This window comes from Echiichthys vipera (genome assembly GCF_963691815.1).
Source record: "Echiichthys vipera genome assembly, chromosome: 11".
NCBI lineage: Eukaryota > Metazoa > Chordata > Actinopteri > Perciformes > Trachinidae > Echiichthys > Echiichthys vipera.
In genome coordinates, this window is record NC_139836.1 from 3,561,239 (window position 1) to 3,574,325 (window position 13,087).

The 13,087-nt window shown below is 47.3% G+C and overlaps 1 protein-coding gene across 2 annotated transcripts in view; it reads right to left on the bottom strand.

Moving 5' to 3' along the window:
* The window catches only part of tjap1 (tight junction associated protein 1 (peripheral)), a 35,137-nt gene extending 23,255 nt beyond the window's left edge, over positions 1-11,882 (bottom strand). For both annotated transcript variants that reach the window (XM_083923073.1, XM_083923072.1), the window contains exon 1: positions 11,586-11,882. The gene's annotated coding sequence lies outside the window, so the exon portion shown is untranslated. The remainder of the gene's footprint in view (positions 1-11,585) is intronic.
* Positions 11,883-13,087: the final 1,205 nt, after the last annotated feature.

The window sequence follows — 13,087 nt, forward strand, 5'->3', positions numbered from 1 at the left end:
AATGAGGTCAGCCCTGTTCCCGGTTGTTACACACAGATTTCCATCACGCCAGATTATAACCGTGCATCAAGCTTTCTGCAAATCATGTCATCAATAAAACATAGATTACATCACACGGCTGGTTGAAGAGAAGTTTATGAATCAGCTTCCAGACCACCAAATCCAAAATCAGCCAGTTTAGAGACGGTTTGAGTCAACTGTGAATAATGATATCATGATCATTTATGTTATTTATAACCTGCATTAACGTGCTGACGACAGCTTTGCTCCCAAACACACCAAACACGTCCTCCTGCATTTCCCACAATGCCTTTCAACTATCAGCCGCTGTTGAGACGAGTGTCACACGGTCACATGTGTTCAAACCAACGCCATTCTGTTGTGGTATTAGACGGACATGTTACTACACTATTAAGTGTAGTATCAGTGCTTCAACCTGCACTAAGTTAGTCATAAACAGACTCCAGGTCAGGTTTTATTGGTCTGTCTTTCCACACAGCCGAGGGAGCAACGCACATCAGCCAATCAGAGAGCAGCAAAGTCACTATGAAGCTCATCCTACCCATAATCCTCTCTGAGATGAGATAAACCCCTGTGCCGTGTAATCCCACACACACACGCACACGCACACGCACACACACACACACAAAATATATATAAGACCAACAACAACAGCTCAAACTGCTGACTAATCAATCAGACGCTCAGCAGAAAACGTGTCACCAACCATGACTGATATAAAGTCTTTACGTAAACCGTATATGAATGTATGAATCAACCCGTCAGGCAAACTCTGTACTGTAACGGAGACGCGGTTTCTAAATAAAACATTTTTCCATCCAGCCGACAGGATGCCTCTCTCGCGCCTTAACTCCTGCCAGCAGGGATGTGAGGATGGAGGAATCTGACTCCTTCCAGAGTCAATAGGTGTGTTTCCCATTAGGGTCAAATGTTGCAGCTCGGAAAGTCAAAAGTCCGTTCACTCGCCGTGTTTCCACTACAAAAAAAGGCCCCGGAGGGATTTACGCGACTCCAGAGGTGACGTATCAGTCTGAAAGGGTTTCGATCGCCGGTGATCAGCTGATCAGTGATACGGCGGCGCTCCGTTCTTTCTCAAAGTGAGAAATAGTTGTAGTTTGACTTAAGGCGGCCCGTGGGATTCACAACGTCAACTTATGTACAAGTGACATGAAAGAAAACACTCCACCTTAAAAACTCCAGGCGCTGTAAAAGTGTGTGTTGACGGACAGGCTGTCACCCCAAATGCAGTACGGTCTGTGTGTGTGTGTGTGTGTGTGTGTATGTGTTAGTATGTGTGTGTGTGTGTGTGTGTGTGTGTGTGTGTGTGTGTGTGTGTGTGTGTGTGTGTGTGTGTGTGTGTGTGTGTGAAAGAGACAGAGAGTGTGCAGCAAAAGGGCCGCAGGTCAGAATCCAACCCGGCCGCTGCAGCACTCATTTTAACAAGCCCGTGCCAAGACGCGCGTGCACAGATCCGATGTTTCTCTATGAAATGTTAGCATCAGTTAGCATGTCTCACGTGCTAACTGATGCTAACTCCCCCTCACCAAACATCTCAACCGTCTCACATCTAGATGAAAGGGCGGAGGTCAGGAAGTATAATTAGCGGAATGTCAAACGCCCTCATTTGGTATTTCCAAACACATCAGTCGACTGTTACACAAATACAGATTTATATCACCAAGGTTTATCAGCCCCGATGCATTCTGGGCCGTGACATTAACCCAGGACGCCCTTCTCCGTTCTCAGACACGCTTAAGTGCGTTTTTGCAGAAGCTGAGTTGAGTTTAAATAATTTATAAATGAACTCCAGTCGGGATGATAATGAACGTAACAGCGATCAGCTCCGCTCACAGTGAGACGACATGAAACACGGCGAGCAGAGACAGAGAGGACGACTCAAGGACACGCTCGGAGATCACTTCTGTCCGACTCGAAATAAAGTCAGCATACGAAAGCAGAGCTGACCCGGATCGTCACCTTCAGCCGGACGAAAACACAACACAGGACACTCTGAACAACCTCCAGGAAAACACAAGTTCATGTATCTTTATTTCATGTCCTCCGCTTTCTTCCTTTCCATCCTTCCTTCTTTTACTTCCCCCTCATTTCCTTCAGTGCCTTTTTATTTCCCTCATGTTTCCTTCATGTCCTCCTTTTTGTTTCCTTCACTTCCACTTTGTTACCTTCGTGTGCTCCATGTCCCCGTTTCCTTCTCTTCCTCCTACAACTCTTTATTTCCTCCACTTTGGAGCTTCAGTCTCTGCTACACCTCCTGGACGGACAGGTCACCTGACTGGTGCTCCTGGTCTGGACTGGTCTGAAGGCGAGGAGGTGGGACAGTAGATCCAGATGGACTCTGCTGAACTCCGCTCAGCAGACAGAACAACATTTCCGCTCCGCTGAAGCGAACACAACAGGACGGCTTCACTTTGATGAAATATAAATGCGGCCTCTCTGCAGAAAAAGAAACCCTTGGTCACATCAGAGCCTGAGAACAAAACCACGTGACCATCAACTGCTCTTCGTGCTCTCACCTTCAGGTCGTCACTCTGTTTCTATGTTCATATGTTGTTGTTTACGCACAAGGTGTAATGATGTTAATGTTCATTGCTCTGCCGTCATCACTGTGGTACAGATGTTTCTGCACCGTAAATAAAGATCAGCTTGAAGACTAAAGTCCTTGGTCTTTCTCAGGATGACTACCACCTTCATCGGGGCGACTGACAACCTTCTTGGGGTGACTACTTTCTCTGTCGTTCACGTGGCGACTTCCGCCACGTGAACGACACGTCCTTTTTGGTGCTACTACCGTTGACAGAGCAACTAATCCCTTGATCGGGACAACAGCTGTACTTGGAGACTAACACCTTTCCCAGAGCGACTACCACCTTTATTTAGAGCAACTATATCATTTCTGCGAGCGACCACTGCCTTCATTGTAGAAACTGACGCCTTTTTTTGGAGAGACTACTGTCTTTTTTGGTGCTACTACCGTTGACAGAGCAACTCTTCCCTTGATCGGGACAACTACTGTACTTGACCAACACCTTTCTCAGGGCGACTACCACCTTTATCAGAGCAACTAAATCCCTTCTCTGAGAGACTACCGCCTTTATCAGAGAGACTACCGCCTTTATTGGAGAGACTACCGCCTTTATTGGAGAGACTACCGCCTTTATCCGGGAGACTACTGCCTTTATTGGAGAGACTACTGCCTTTATCCGGGAGACTACTGCCTTTATTGGAGAGACTATCCCCTTTATCGAATAGACCATCGCCTTTCATGAAGCTACCACCACCTTTATCAGAGAGACTACCGCCTTTATCAGAGAGACTACCGCCTTTATCTGAGAGACTATCGCCTTTATCTGAGAGACTATCGCCTTTATCTGAGAGACTATCGCCTTTATCTGAGAGACTATCGCCTTTATCGAATAGACCATCACCTTTCTTGGAGCTACCACTACCTTTATCAGAGAGACCAACACCTTTATTGGAGAGACAATCGCCTTTCTCATATAGACCAGGTAGACTGCCACCCTTATTGGCGAGACTGCAGTCTTTCTTTGAGCTACTACCCTTTTTACCAAGAGACTGCCGCCTTTATCGGAGACAAGGCCGCCTTTATGGAAAGACTACCGCCTTGGTTGGAGAGACTGTCGCTTTTATCAGAGCAACTAAATCCCTTCTCGGAGCAACCACTGCCTTTATCAGAGAGACAACCGCCTCTCTCGGATAGACCGTCGCCTTTCTCAAATAGACAATTGCCATTCTTGGAGCTAACACCAGCTTTCCGCTTTCCAGACTTCCGCCTTTATCGGAGAGACTGCCGCCTTTGTTGGAGAGACTGCCGCCTTTGTTGGAGAGACTGCCGCCTTTGTCGGAGAGACTGCCGCCTTTGTCGGAGAGACTGCCGCCTTTGTCGGAGAGACTGCCGCCTTTGTCGGAGAGACTGCCGCCTTTGTCGGAGAGACTGCCGCCTTTGTCGGAGAGACTGCCGCCTTTATTGCAGAGAGTGCCGCCTTTATCAAGAGACCGCTGTCTTTATCAAATAGGTGAATACTCTCACATCAGCGCGACTACTGTCTTTGTCAGATGACAGTATGAATGTCTTTTTTCTCTGATCCTTGTGTTTGGGTCTGGGAAATAACTGATACACAGCTTAGTTTGAAGTCACCTTCACAGTTTCTTGATAAGCTGAGCTCATATGACGTTCCTGACTCCTGAAATAGAAACCAAACAGACTTCATCTGAGACTGAAACACACACCTGAACAGGTGGACACAGCAGGACGCACAGCTCAGATTCCCTCTGACACACACAGGATCCAGACTGGCAGAGTCCAGATCGGCAGAGTTCAGACTGGCAGGGTTCAGACCGGCAGAGTCCAGACTGGCAAAGTCCAGACCAGCAAAGTCCAGACCGGCAGAGTTCAGACCGGCAGAGTGCAGACCGGCAAAGTCCAGACCGGCAGAGTTCAGACCGGCAAAGTCCAGACCGGCAGAGTTCAGACCGGCAGAGTTCAGACCGGCAGAGTTCAGACAGGCAGAGTTCAGACTGGCAGAGTGCAGACCGGCAAAGTCCAGACCGGCAGAGTTCAGACCAGCAGAGTGCAGACCGGCAAAGTCCAGACCGGCAGAGTTCAGACCAGCAGAGTGCAGACCGGCAAAGTCCAGACCGGCAGAGTGCAGATCGGCAAAGTCCAGACCGGCAAAGTCCAGACTGGCAGAGTTCAGACTGGCAGAGTCCAGACCGGCAGTGTTCAGACCGGCAGAGTCCAGACCGGCAGAGTTCAGACTGGCAGAGTCCAGACCGGCAGAGTCCAGACCGGCAAAGTCCAGATCGGCAAAGTCCAGACCGGCAAAGTCCAGACTGGCAGAGTTCAGACTGGCAGAGTCCAGACCGGCAGTGTTCAGACCGGCAGAGTCCAGACCGGCAGAGTCCAGACCAGCAAAGTCCAGACCGGCAGAGTTCAGACTGGCAGAGTTCAGACCGGCAGAGTCCAGACCGGCAGAGTCCAGACCGGCAGAGTTCAGACCATCAAAGTCCAGACAGGCAGAGTCCAGCCGGCAGAGTTCAGACCATCAAGCAAGTTATTTTTAACCGGGGGGTGTCATTCAGTCAGAAGAACCATCATCACTATCAGTCAGAGTCAGATTCCCTCACAGAGGCTCTGACATCACTTCCTGTCACTGTTTGCTGACATTACAGAGAAAACACAGACTCACACTGTTTCCTAGCAACCGTAGAGTACAGCTCTATAGGAGCCAGACTGAGGGCTGGGTGGTATGAGCGGTATATTAAATATATGAATTATCGACACATGTCGCAATCAGAGACAACTCAAACATCAATAACTAGTAGTGTGTGTGTGTGTGTGTGTGTGTGTGTGTGTGTGTGTGTGTGTGTGTGTTTGTGCCACAGCCTTCGATCTTTTTCCTTCCTTTGGTTAAAACACATCAATGCGGGTGACGTAGTTTATTATTTACACGACCTGTTGCCACAATTAAGACCATTAAATGTCCCCAACAATGTCCCCAGCTGTTCAAAAATGATTGATGAAACTATATATTTGTGTTTTTTTTTTTAAAGATTTACGTCAACATATATATATATTATAATAATAATACATTTTATTTGTATAGGGCGTTGCAGGGTACTCAAAGACACTTTAAATAGTGCAATAAAGACCAATACATTTAAAACAAGTACATTTAAAACAGGAAAGCTGCATGTGAGTACATTAAAAACAGGTAGGCGACATTTAAAGAACAAGTAAGTTCAAAGTGATAACACGGCTAAAAAACAGGCACATTTAGAAACAATTAGTGAAGAAATTAAAGTTAAATGTCAGTGGATTATTGGAGGTGGAAGGCAAGTCTGAAGAAATGTGTTTTAATCATATAACGATGCATATACAGCACGTTTTCTGGTCATTTATAAAGTCTATATGAAATAACAGACCGGTAAAGCGTGTGTGAATTAAAACATTATTTTCTCACTTTAATGAGAATTTCAGTGCAAAATAAACCGTTTCAATTGAAATAATAGGAAAAAATGTAATAAAGATTTGTCCAGCTATACGCGTTTATACCCATACTTACAAATAGTGTGATGTAAAAACAAAACCACGATTTTAAAATAATATTCCCTTTAAAATATTGTAGAATATAAACATTTGAGTGAGTTGGCTTGTTATTATTTAGGGTACGTCATTTTCTAACACAATATCTTGATATATACCATATTATTATTATTATTATCATATTGAATTATGGCCCATCCCAATTATAGACTGAATCAAAATGTATGTTTACCTTTAATTCTGGGTAGAAAAATACTGCACGTACAATTTAAGAGCTCTGAGCGAACAGGGGCGAGGAACAAATGGATAAACCTGCGTGTCATTCATCTAAGATGCAAGTTTGATGCTTTCATATCTCATTGATATCACTTTCACTGACGTAAATAAAATAATAAAATGTAAAGTAAGCACAGTAGAAACATCAGATAGGTCCGACGCTTTGTTCAACTATGTTTAAATGTTCGTCACAGCTGGAAATGACACCAAAAACAACATCGAGTTTGAGCATTTCACATGTATTTGCAATGTAAATCACCCGCCAGTCGTTGTTGTTGTTGTTGTTGTTGTTCGCAGTGATTCAGTCTAGTCGTTTGAGTCTGAACATGGAGTTTACAGCCTCGCCGAAGAGAGAGCGTGAAAATAAACATCATGTTTCAGTTTCTGAACACTGGGAATAAAGTAACAGCTGTCAGACTCACCGCTGGGCTGAGATCACACCTGAACACAACACACTCACACACACGCAGCAGGTCTGACATTTAAAGTGACATTTAACAGTGATTTGTTGCTGTGCACCTCCAAACGTCGGGAGGAAACACCCGCCTGACCTCTGACCCCCGTGAGGGTCAGGAAACACAAACACGAGGCGCAAGGTCCACTGACATTAAAAAAATTTTAAGGTCAAATGTTGCGATTCGATCAGAAGTAACTTTACATTATGATGACACACACACACACACACACACACACACACACACACACACACACACACACACACACACACACACACACACACACACACACACACACACACACACACACACACACACACACACACACACACACACACACACACACACACACACACACACACACACACACACACACACACACACACACACACACACACACACACACTAAGAAGCTGCACTTTATATAGTGTATTTATGTCTTCATATACTCTGAGTACAAATGTGTGGCTAGTGAGGATGCTGAGTGGCTAGTAACCTTTTGAAAACCATGAGCCACAGTGGCTGGGGAGCAAAAAAGTAGGTGCCTGGTCATCAGGTTTGGATTCTTCTGATACAAAGTTCAAGTCTGCTGAACTTTGACCTCTTACGACCTGACGCACATGAACGCACCGACCCAGTCTGGGTTTTGAGGTGACATCACTGCTTGTAATGACACCATTTCTATATCCCCCCCAAGCTTTGTTTTCTATATGTTTTATTAGGGCGCACTCACACTGTCCATCCGTACCGTGCCCAAACACGTTTCACGGGTAAAGTCTGGTTCCTTTGACCAGTGTGAGTGCAACTGTACCACGCCTATGAGCGGTAAGCTTGCCGTCCACGGCCCGTTTGGGAGAGGTGGGCTTTTGTAAAGCACGTTTGCACGTGTACGAGCACGAGCGTGCGCATGTGTACGAGCACGAGCGTGCAGACGTGTACGAGCACGAGGCCTACGGCAGTTCTGACGCCATTTTCTGTGCGCCTGTTGGGACATAGAAAAAAGAAGGAGGGACCATGCGCGGACATTTCAAACAATGGCGGTGAAAGGTTCACGTTGGTGTGATGCGGAGGTGGAGTGTTTACTGCAGATTTGGTCGATGAAAAGATTCAAAAACAGTCGACAAGACGCACAAAAACTCTGAGGTCTACGGAAAGATCTGGAAACAAAGCCACGCATCGCCATGACGTCATCAATGCGTGTGACGTGTTACGGCGTGATGACGTATAGGCAGCAAGAAGCATTCTCCGAGGCCCAGGTAGTGTGAGTACTAACGGGCCTGGAGGGGGGGACAAGGACCCTAAAGCACGGGGCACGGTACGGACGCACAGTGTGAGGGCGCCCTGAGGCAACAACGCTACATGAAAACCATGATTCCTTTAATTTTTTATGTCATTTTCTTTATTAATCCGTTCATTGTTTGGTCTGAAACATCATTATAGACGCATGAAGTGTGAAATATCGTCCTCTGTGCAGTGAAATTTAACAAATCTGGTCCAGTTTTGAAGGATTTTTGCTTGAAAATTAACTTAAGTGATAATAAACAGATTATTCTTATAGTTTCTGATCAAAGCTGCTCAGTGGAGTTAACGTGATTCCCATTTAACACAAACACACAAACACACACACACACACACACACACACACAAACACAAACACGGCCGGGTATTCACTGACTGTTTCCATGGCAACAGCAGCATCAACAACAGTAAAAAACAAAAAACAAAAAGACGGAGCAGGAGCAGACGTTTACACTTCACAACCCGAGTCACTTCATCTAATATTAACACTGAAAGCTCTTGAGTAACCAAAGGCTGAAGGGGTTAGCATGAGCGCAGACACACGCCTTACTTTGAAATTACACAAATGAGAGGAAATGATGTCATAAGTCTGGATCATTAATGCCCCTGAACCCACCTGGACCCAGATCCTCCAAAACAAAACAAAAAAATGTGGATTTTATCGCTTCACAACGTCTTAATTGTCCCGTTTGTACCTGATGATTAAGACGTTTCATGGTTAAATCAGATTTAAGGCAAATATAAGGGATGGAAAATATTCTGAGGGTCTAAGGGGCCCCAGAGGGTCTAAGGGGCCCTAAGGATCTGAGTACCTGATGATCTGAGGGGCCCTAAATATCTGAGGGTCTAAGGAGCCCGATGATCTGACGACCCCTGAGGGTCTGCGGGTTTTACACCCCTGAGGGTCTATAGACACATGGGGATCTGAGGGCTCTTGAAGGTAAGGGGCCCCAGAGGGTCTAAGGTCCCCTTAAAATCTGAGGAGATGAGGTCCCCTAAATATCTGAGCGTCTGAGGGTCTAAGGGGCCTGAGGGTCTGAGGACCCTTAATAATCTAAGGGTCTGAGGGTCTTAGGGGCCTGAGGGTCTGAGGGCCCCAAAATATCTAAAGGTCTGAGGATCTTAGGGGCCTGAGGGTCTGAGGACCCCAAAATATCTGAGGGTCTGAGGGCCCTGAGGTTCTGAGGGTCTTAAGGCCCTGGGGGTCTGAGGGCCCTGAGGACCCCTAAATATCTGAGGGTCTGAGGGCCCTGAGGTTCTGAGGGTCTTAGGGGCCTGAGGGTCTTAGGGCCTTGAAGGACTTAGGGCCCTGAGGATCTGAGGTTCCCTAAATATCTGAGGGAGTTAGGGCCCTGAGGGTCCAAGGGTCTTAGGGGCCTGGGGGTCTGAGGACCCCTAAAAATCTAAGGGTCTGAGGGTCTTAGGGGCCTGAGGGTCCAAGGGTCTTAGGGGCCTGGGGGTCTGAGGACCCCTAAATATCTGAGGGTCTGAGGGCCCTGAGGGTCCGAGGGTCTTAGGGCCCTGAAGGCCCCAGAAAGTTGGTGCTTTGCCAGTAAGTAATGCAGCCTTGTGATTGGCTGTCTGGGGTGCAGGTGGATGTAATGAAGGTGTGCACGAGTCTGTGTAAAAAAAAAGTTTTGAAGGATTTTTGCTTGAAAATTAACTTAAGTGATAATAAACAGATTATTCTTATAGTTTCTGATCAAAGCTGCTCAGTGGAGTTAACGTGATTCCCATTTAACACAAACACACAAACACACACACACACACACACACACACACACAAACACAAACACGGCCGGGTATTCACTGACTGTTTCCATGGCAACAGCAGCATCAACAACAGTAAAAAACAAAAAACAAAAAGACGGAGCAGGAGCAGACGTTTACACTTCACAACCCGAGTCACTTCATCTAATATTAACACTGAAAGCTCTTGAGTAACCAAAGGCTGAAGGGGTTAGCATGAGCGCAGACACACGCCTTACTTTGAAATTACACAAATGAGAGGAAATGATGTCATAAGTCTGGATCATTAATGCCCCTGAACCCACCTGGACCCAGATCCTCCAAAACAAAACAAAAAAATGTGGATTTTATCGCTTCACAACGTCTTAATTGTCCCGTTTGTACCTGATGATTAAGACGTTTCATGGTTAAATCAGATTTAAGGCAAATATAAGGGATGGAAAATATTCTGAGGGTCTAAGGGGCCCCAGAGGGTCTAAGGGGCCCTAAGGATCTGAGTACCTGATGATCTGAGGGGCCCTAAATATCTGAGGGTCTAAGGAGCCCGATGATCTGACGACCCCTGAGGGTCTGCGGGTTTTACACCCCTGAGGGTCTATAGACACATGGGGATCTGAGGGCTCTTGAAGGTAAGGGGCCCCAGAGGGTCTAAGGTCCCCTTAAAATCTGAGGAGATGAGGTCCCCTAAATATCTGAGCGTCTGAGGGTCTAAGGGGCCTGAGGGTCTGAGGACCCTTAATAATCTAAGGGTCTGAGGGTCTTAGGGGCCTGAGGGTCTGAGGGCCCCAAAATATCTAAAGGTCTGAGGATCTTAGGGGCCTGAGGGTCTGAGGACCCCAAAATATCTGAGGGTCTGAGGGCCCTGAGGTTCTGAGGGTCTTAAGGCCCTGGGGGTCTGAGGGCCCTGAGGACCCCTAAATATCTGAGGGTCTGAGGGCCCTGAGGTTCTGAGGGTCTTAGGGGCCTGAGGGTCTTAGGGCCTTGAAGGACTTAGGGCCCTGAGGATCTGAGGTTCCCTAAATATCTGAGGGAGTTAGGGCCCTGAGGGTCCAAGGGTCTTAGGGGCCTGGGGGTCTGAGGACCCCTAAAAATCTAAGGGTCTGAGGGTCTTAGGGGCCTGAGGGTCCAAGGGTCTTAGGGGCCTGGGGGTCTGAGGACCCCTAAATATCTGAGGGTCTGAGGGCCCTGAGGGTCCGAGGGTCTTAGGGCCCTGAAGGCCCCAGAAAGTTGGTGCTTTGCCAGTAAGTAATGCAGCCTTGTGATTGGCTGTCTGGGGTGCAGGTGGATGTAATGAAGGTGTGCACGAGTCTGTGTAAAAAAAAAAAAACACGCACGGGCACGCGCACACTCTGAATGATTCAGTGTCTCTCCACTAAAAGCACGGGAGGGTTAATGCAGCCCTCGGTGCTGTCTCACAGGCGAGCCGGGAAAACACCACCAACACACCGGGGCTGTGTCCGCCCGACACCCGCCCGACACCGGCCCGACCGGTCCCTGACCACCACACCGGCACCAGGCCCCGTCAGTCCCGGTAAACACCGAGATAAACCCGCTCAGACTCAGCTGCGGGTCTGACCGTGGCCCAGTTCACCACCCAAAACTGTCACACACCGACCGACACCGAACAAAACCGAGTCATCAGAGCCGGTTCACCTGCACACACTCCTCCGGTGCTACAGCTAACCCGGGTCAGCGCTTACCTGTGAGGCCGGGCAGCGCGGCTCGATCCGGGTTATCTCCACAAACAAGTCCCGCAGGGCGGAGCGGAGATGAAACTTTAGCCGGAGCTCCGGTCTGCTCCTCCGGTGGGGCGGAGAGGGAGAAGAGGGAGGGGAGGGGAAGGGGGGCTCAAACCGATCCGGTGGGGGAGCGCTGGGGTCCGCCGGAGAGGAGATCCGGAGAAGCAGCAGCGGGCGGGAGGAGGAGAGGGAGCCGGCTGAGGCGCTCCGACCGACGGGAGAAAATCCACTCAGAGCCGCTCGGATAAAGTTGATCTGCTGCCCTGCTCAGCTGTCGCCATCTTTACCCGCGGGGCATGACGGGTAATCCTTAGGAATCCCGACCCCCCCGCTCCTCCATCCGTTACTCCGGTGCGCGTCCTGCGTGCTGACGTCACACACCTAAATCTGTTGTATTGGAGTTACAGGTGGAGCACTCTCTGTAGACGACAAAAGGAGACGGTTAAGTTTAGTCACTAAAGGAGACGGTTGAGTTTAGACGACAAAAGGAGACGGTTAAGTTTAGACGACAAAAGGAGACGGTTAAGTTTAGACGACAAAAGAAGACGGTTGAGTTTAGACGACAAAAGGTGACGGTTAAGTTTAGACAACTAAAGGTGACGGTTAAGTTAAGTCGACAAATGGTGACTATTAAGTTAAGACGACAAAAGCAGACGTTAAGTTTAGACGACAAAAGAAAACGGTTAAGTTTAGACGACAAAAGGAGACGGTTAAGTTTAGACGACTAAAGGAGACGGTTAAGTTAAGTCGAAAAACGATGACGCTTAAGTTTAGAAAAAAAAAGGTGACGGTTAAGTTAAGTCGACAAAAGGTGACAATTAAGTTAAGACGACAAAAGGAGACGGTTAAGTTTAGACGACTAAAGGAGACGGTTAAGTTTAGACGACTAAAGGAGACGGTTAAGTTTAGACGACAAAAGGAGACGGTTAAGTTTAGACGACTAAAGGAAACGTTTAAGTTTAGACGACCAAATGTGACGGTTAAGTTTAGATGACTATAGTTGACGGTTAAGTTTAGACGACTAAAGGAGACGGTTAAGTTTAGACGACTAAAGGAGACGGTTAAGTTTAGACGACAAAAGAAGACGGTAAGTTTAGACAACTAAAGGAGACGGTTAAGTTTGGACGACAAAAGGAGACGGTTAAGTTTAGACGACTAAAGGAAACGTTTAAGTTTAGACGACCAAATGTGACGGTTAAGTTTAGACGACTAAAGGTGACGGTTAAGTTTAGACGACCAAAGGAGACGGTTAAGTTTAGACTATTAAAGGTGACGGTTAAGTTTAGACACCTAAGGGAAACGGTTAAGTTTAGACGACCAAAGGAGAGGGTTAAGTTTAGACTATTAAAGTTGACGGTTAAGTTTAGATGACTAAATGAGACGGTTAGGTTTAGACGACAAAAGGAGACGTTTAAGTTTAGACGATAAAAGGTGACTTAAGTTTAGACGACTAATGGAGACGG